The following is a 7,732-nucleotide window of genomic DNA, read 5'->3' as shown; positions in this document are numbered from 1 at the left end:
ACACTCTCAGGGGGAGGCATAAAATCCCCCATCACACATTTGATATTAGATAGAGAGACACTCCCTTTGACAGGCCACAACATTACTTCAGCAGATAACAAGTTACACACAATAAAACAATGCAGTCCACCTTATCACTAGCAGTCTGATTAGACAATGAAACTGAACCAAGTGGGAGAAAGCCAGGGACAAGTCATTTCACAGGTCTGGGGACATATTATTAAAGGGGCATTGTTCACCAAAGTCACAATATGTCCCCAGACGGTTCTTAAAGGGCCATACACACCCAATAAAAGTTAATATGCTCTCAGGGGCACAATCTTCCAGGGGCCATAGTCATGAGGAAGGAGGCTGGCAAATAGGCTTCTCCAAAATCCAGGGAAGCAGGGCAATTTTCCATTTAAAGGGCCAGTTACAAATAGCAGTTTGTAACAGAGAGAGAGAGAGAGAGAGAGAGAGAGAGATATATATATATATATATATAGAGAGAGAAATAGATAGAGAGAGATATATATATATATATATATATATATATATAGAGAGAGAGAGAGAGAGATAGAGAGAGAGAGAGAGATATATAGAGATAGAGAGAGAGAGAGAGAGAGATAGAGAGAGAGAGATATATATATATATATATATATATATAGAGAGAGAGAGAGAGAGAGAGAGAGAGAGATAGATAGAGAGAGAGAGATATATATATATATATATATATATATATAAAGAGAGAGAGAGAGATAGAGAGAGAGAGAGATATAGATATATATATATATATATATATATAGAGAGAGAGAGAGAGATATATAGAGATATATATATATATATAGAGAGAGAGAGATATATATAGAGAGATAGATATATATAGATATATATATATATATATATATCTATCTACAAAACACGGAAGGGAACTGCACTCTCATACCGGACCGGGTACACATCCCATGACCCTGCAACATGCTCAGCCCTGGGTGCCACTGGCACTCACAGGAAGCTGTGCTGTCCCCAGAGCCACAAGCAGTTAACCCCAGACAGGTCTGGGTGCAAGAACCATAGGGGAAAATTACAAAACAAATTAATACAACACACAGAGAAAACCCAGCACTCACTTACAAGCTCTCAGCTAAGATTTAAAAGCAAAAATGGAAAGGTTAGTCACCGCATCTGTCCAAATGGGACAAGCTCAGGTACCAGAGAGAGAGAGAGAGAGAGAGAGAGAGAGAGAGAGAGAGAGAGAGAGAGAGAGAGAGAGAGAGAGAGGAGAGAGAGAGAGGAGAGAGAGAGAGAGAGAGAGAGAGAGAGAGAGAGAGAGAGAGAGAGAGAGAGAGAGAGAGAGAGAGAGAGAGAGAGAGAGAGAGAGAGAGAGAGAGAGAGAGAGAGAGAGAGAGAGAGAGAGAGAGAGAGAGAGAGAGAGAGAGAGAGAGAGAGAGAGAGAGAGAGAGAGAGAAGATGAGAGAGAGAGAGAGAGAGAGAGAGAGAGAGAGAGAGAGATACATTGTGTATAACGACACCTAAAGGTGTGAGAATTGGCAAATAAGTTGTATGCTACAGCGTTTAGAATATGTGGAAAATTGTGGCGCATTATTTTTATGATGCCAAGACAAACAGGTTGTGTTTGTTGAGCTATCTGCATATGAAATATATCCTTGTAATTTGGTAGCATAATATGACTAATGAAACGAGCCGTTTCATTTCTTGTGTTTTCTATTGGCTGATTTAAGTGCTGGGCCAGGTATAAGAAGGGGGTTAATTTATGTATGATTACCTATGATTACGGGGGAATCCCAAAACGCGTCAGTGACGTCAGACGGCCCCATGGTCACAGCACCTGGTTGTTTTAATGGATAGTGGTGTGCACTGTTGTTTGCTCACACGCTGCAATGTTGTACTTTTCTACTTTTTCATTTGATGAAATAAAGATCCCGTTTTAGCTTATCACCAATGAGCCGGACTGGAGTTTTGGTTGTCTACTTATATTCCTACTTCCCTCACATACTACAAAATAACACATTAAGAGACAAACAAAATGTGATTATTCCATTGACTGCCTACATAGGGGAAGCCAAGGGTTTTCGCATAGTTTAATGATTTAATCCTTATTTTTTATGTAAAAAAAAAGAAAAGCAAATAGTAGTTATATTTAAACACCCCTTTAAATGGGCCTTAGTTTTTAAAATAAAAGTTGATAGGAATTGTCTGTACCTAATTGTCAAAATTAAACTTCCATGATTCAGATTGGGCAGCAATTTTAAACAACTTTCCAATTAACTTTTAGCATCACATTTTTCTTTGTTCTCTTGGTATTCTTTTTTGAAAGCTAAACCAAGGTAGGCTGAAACTTATTTCTAAACTGTTGAAGGGCACCTCTTTTATATTAGTGCATTTTGACAGTTTTACACAGCTAGTTCATGTGTGCCATAGATAACACTGGTAAAAAGTGTATGTAGAAGAAATTGGGCAGACACTCAGGAATCAATTCAAATAAAATTTTTACTGAAGGCAGCAGTACACAAAGAGCAACGTTTCGGGGTAAAGTACCCCCTCCTCAGGCTCAATACAAACAAATGCCAAATATAAACTTTATATAGATATAGACCCGCCCCCAATTAACAGTTATGACATCATCCAAAAAAGACACACCTATAGTGTAATTTTAAAGTAGTAACACTATGCACCCATTATCATTGCAATAGAATATTTAGATAATCCTTGTTTCCCCAATGGTAATAATCAAATTGTACATCACAAAATGTATGAATATTGCATAGAATTCTTAATAAATTACAATTAATATTGTTACATGATATTTACAACACTAAATGATCACTTATTTCCTACAGACCATTTATAATAACATATTTTTCATACATTATTTTAATTTGGATGCTAATTTTCATTTCACTTATTCCACTCTTTTCTAACCTGAAGCAAATTAAAACAGACCTGTTAAATGATACTCTCTATTAAGACCTCTAGGATGTAACATGCTAAGCCTATGTATCCACATAGCTTCTTTCTTAAGCAACATCCTTTCCCTGTCAAAGCCAATAGTTCCTTTAGAAACAAAATCTAATACCATAAACCTTAACTGATTCACCTGATGCCCCCTCTCAAAAAAATGATAGGGGACAGGAAGGTGTCTCATTTTGGGGTTCCTAATAGTAGACTTATGTTGGGTGAGGCGCTCCTTGACACATTGTGTCGTCTCACCAACGTATAATAGTCCACACGGACATTTTAGCGCATACACCACATAAGATGATTTACAAGTGAAATGGCCCTTAATATGAAAAAGTTTACCTGAATAGGGATGACTTATAGTACTGCCCTTAATGATACTATTGCAATGAGAGCAATTAAGGCAGGGAAAAGTTCCATTGTCAACAGGTCGAAAGACTTTTAGTGTATTCTTCAAGGGCTTAATATTTGCCCTAACTAACTGTTTTCCAATAGAGTTACCCCTTTCTAAATGAGGAAAAAGGTGGATAACTTAAATTCCCCAATTTCAGGCATAGAATCCCTTAGCATGAACCACATGGTAAAAAGTGTATTAACCCCTTGAGTGCTAATGATGGCTCTGAGCCATCACAGAGTTTCCTACTCTGGTGCTAATGACAGCTCAGAGCCGTCACTAGCACTCTCCCAACTTGAGGGAGATCTGGGGGCTCCCACCCGCTCCTACCCCGGCGATCGGTGCTGCATAATGAAAGGCATTGCCAGGGCTTCCGTTTTGTGTGGTGACGTCACACGCAATAAACGTGATGAGGTCACCGCGCAACTTTATTTACCATTAACAATGTTAAATATAGGAGCAGGGGGCATGCTGCTTAGAAGCTTGTATCTCAGGCATCTAAGCAGCTACAGACCTCCAAGACCCACCGTTTGAAAGGTAATCGCCTAACCTTTCCAACGGTGTATGTCTTGGGGATCTGAAATAAATAAATAAAAAGTAAAAAAAATATTTTTAAAAACATTAAATTAAAAACCCTTTAAGAAAACCTTAGCACCCAGGTGGGAAAGTGCTTAGCACTCAAACAGTTAATATAACAGGGTTGGTTATGCAAAACCAGTGAATGAGTATTAAAGGGATTATCTATCTTTTTAAACAAGAAAAAAAATGTTAAATAGACAGTACCTTTAAATTAGAAATAAATCTCAGTTGCTAACCATGGTACTGAAATAACTGTTAAACTGTTGGGGAAAAAAGAAAAATAAGCTTTGGGCGCTATCCATTGTCCTGAACTTTCTGCCTGATTAAGAAATGAGCTATGATCCAATAACAGGACAGATATTTAGGGCTGAAGAAAATAAAATGCATCAAAGCCACAGCATGTGTATCCCCCTTCAGTATCCATAACTACATTACCCATAGTGCAGCAAGGTGCTGTAACCAAAACAGCTGATATTGTAAAACAATGGTTAAATAATATTTTATTGGTACATATTAGGTGACCCTGCACCCTCTAATAACTGAATGTTTTATTATATGTAGAGTTATATATTTTTGTTTTTAAAAAATGATATCATAAGTACAGTTGTTTGTTTAATTGTTCAAATGTGTGTTTAGTTTGGGTTGGAAGGTTAGATCCTCACAATTACTGAGCAGCTGAACATAAGATTGGAGTTGTTCTTTAGACATCCTGAATCTCTCTGTTATAAGGTGGGTTTTGGAAACTCTCCTTTAGTAGCTACTCTTTCTTGCAAACATCCAAACTGTTGATATTGAGAAATACGCTGTAGCTGCTATCTAAGACTCTAAGCATTAATACTGACAAACAATATAAATAATACTATCCATGTTCCTGAACTTCCATTCTTTAAATGAAAAATTATCTAAAGCTGTTGTCTGTGGTTCTGAACTCCAAGTCTAATATAAATGAGAACTGGGCTAAAAGAGACATTATACACTAGATTTGTATTTGCATAAATGTTTTGTAGATGATCTATTTCGATAGCCCATACAGGTTTTTTTTTTTTTGGTTTTTTTTTTTAAAAATTGATAGTTTTGCTTATTTTTAAATAACATTGCTCTGATTTTCAGACTCCTAACCAAGCCCCAACGTTTTAGGAGAATACCGACGTATACCTACTCCAGCTTGCTCCTGTTTGTGTAAAGGGTCTTTTCATATGCAGAGGAAGGGGGGGGGGGTAACTGCTATTTCCCACTTGCAGTGGGTGTTCCAGCTAACCTTTTACACAGAGCTAAACTGAGAGCTTCTAAGTAAGTTTTTAAACAGTTTTATAGTGGATTTTTGTATCAGTATCTGTGCATCTTATTCTTTATAGTAGTGTCTATTACATGCAGTTATATGAAAATGAGTGTATACTGTGCCTTTAAGTTGCTCTTTGTGGTCCTTAAAGGGACATTAAACTCAAAAAAAAATATTTCATGATTCAGATAGAGAATAACATTTTTAAAAAGTTTCCAATTTACTTCTGTTATCAAATTTGTTTTGTTCTCATGTTATTCTTTGTTGAAGGGATACCTAAGTAGGTAGCGTGTACATGCCTGAAGCACTACATGACAGGAAATAGTGCTGCCACCTAGTGCTCCTGCTAATGTATAACATTGTTGCAAAGCTGCTGTCATATAGTACTGCAGATACGTGCACATGCCTGAGTTTACCTTCCTGCTTTCCAACAAAGGATAACAAGAAAACAAAGAAAATGTGATAATATAAGTAAATTAGAAAGTTGTTAAAAAATGTTATGATCTATCTAAATGTTGGCTTTTGTGTCCCTTTAACTTCAAGACTAATAAAAATGCGAAATACTCTGAACTACAAATCTATTAGCACTGAGCACTGCTGCCCATGGTTATACATTTCTAGACTAATGACATAAACGTTCTCACCGTAACAAATAGCAGACGTAGGACATCCGGAAAGGTCAGGAAGATTCTGGAAACCCTGTTTTAGCAGCCATTATTTGTCCCCAGCTTCTAAGCTGCTGAATCTGAGAAATGCACGAGCTGGTGTCCATTGCCCTAAATCTTCAGTCTGATAAAAGTTATAAACCAGCTCAAGCTACTATCTGTGTTCCTAAACGTCCGCAAAATAACATCCTCTTCAGTGCTCCTGAACGCCTTTAGGATCTGTAACAGTTCTTGATGATCCTCAATGTATTGACTTGAAAAAAAGAATTTAAATAAAGTTGCTGTCCGTGGTCCTGAACTTCTAGACATTTGCTAAAGTGCCATTAATATTGTAATATATAATGTTTAATAATGTGCTGAACATTGCTGCAGGTGGACAGCTTACGCACAAGCATGTCACCAGAAATGCTTGTGCAATGCTGCCCGCTTCTCACTGGTGGCCAATCAGCCACTAGCAGGGTCTGTCAATCATCCAGATCGAATCAGATTGAGATGATTTCAATCTGCCACTTTTGTTTCAGGCAAGTCATAAATGATGGGCCCCTGAAGCATCATGCGCTGCTGGACAGATGGAGACCACTGTGTGTTATAGACAATTAAATTCTGCACCTCTGCTATACTTCATTGTGTGTTATAGACAAATTCTGCACCTCTGCTATACTTCATTGTGTGTTATAGACAATTAAATTCTGCACCTCTGCTATACTTCATTGTGTGTTATAGACAAATTCTGCACCTCTGCTATACTTCATTGTGTGTTATAGACAATAAATTCTGCACCTCTGCTATACTTCATTGTGTGTTATAGACAATTAAATTCTGCTCCTCTGCTATACTTCATTGTGTGTTACAGACAATTAAATTCTGCACCTCTGCTATACTTCATTGTGTGTTATAGACAATAAATTCTGCACCTCTGCTATACTTCATTGTGTGTTATAGACAATTAAATTCTGCTCCTCTGCTATACTTCATTGTGTGTTATAGACAATTAAATTCTGCACCTCTGCTATACTTCATTGTGTGTTATAGACAATTAAATTCTGCACATCTGCTATACTTCATTGTGTGTTATAGACAAATTCTGCACATCTGCTATACTTCATTGTGTGTTATAGACAAATTCTGCACATCTGCTATACTTCATTGTGTGTTATAGACAAATTCTGCACATCTGCTATACTTCATTGTGTGTTATAGACAAATTCTGCACCTCTGCTATACTTCATTGTGTGTTATAGACAAATTCTGCACCTCTGCTATACTTCATTGTGTGTTATAGACAAATTCTGCACCTCTGCTATACTTCATTGTTAGTTATAGACAAATTCTGCACATCTGCTATACTTCATTGTGTGTTATAGACAAATTCTGCACCTCTGCTATACTTCATTGTGTGTTATAGACAAATTCTGCACCTCTGCTATACTTCATTGTGTGTTATAGACAATAAATTCTGCACCTCTGCTATACTTCATTGTGTGTTATAGACAAATTCTGCACCTCTGCTATACTTCATTGTGTGTTATAGACAAATTCTGCACCTCTGCTATACTTCATTGTGTGTTATAGACAAATTCTGCACCTCTGCTATACTTCATTGTGTGTTATAGACAAATTCTGCACCTCTGCTATACTTCATTGTGTGTTATAGACAAATTCTGCACCTCTGCTATACTTCATTGTGTGTTATAGACAATTAAATTCTGCACCTCTGCTATAATTCATTGTGTGTTATAGACAAATTCTGCACCTCTGCTATACTTCATTGTGTGTTATAGACAAATTCTGCACCTCTGCTATACTTCATTGTGTGTTATAGACAAATTCTGCACATCTGCTATACTTCATTGTGTG

The sequence above is a fragment of the Bombina bombina genome, chromosome 9, assembly GCF_027579735.1.
Source record: "Bombina bombina isolate aBomBom1 chromosome 9, aBomBom1.pri, whole genome shotgun sequence".
In the NCBI taxonomy this organism is placed as follows: Eukaryota; Metazoa; Chordata; class Amphibia; order Anura; family Bombinatoridae; genus Bombina; species Bombina bombina.
This window is presented reverse-complemented; position numbering follows the sequence as displayed.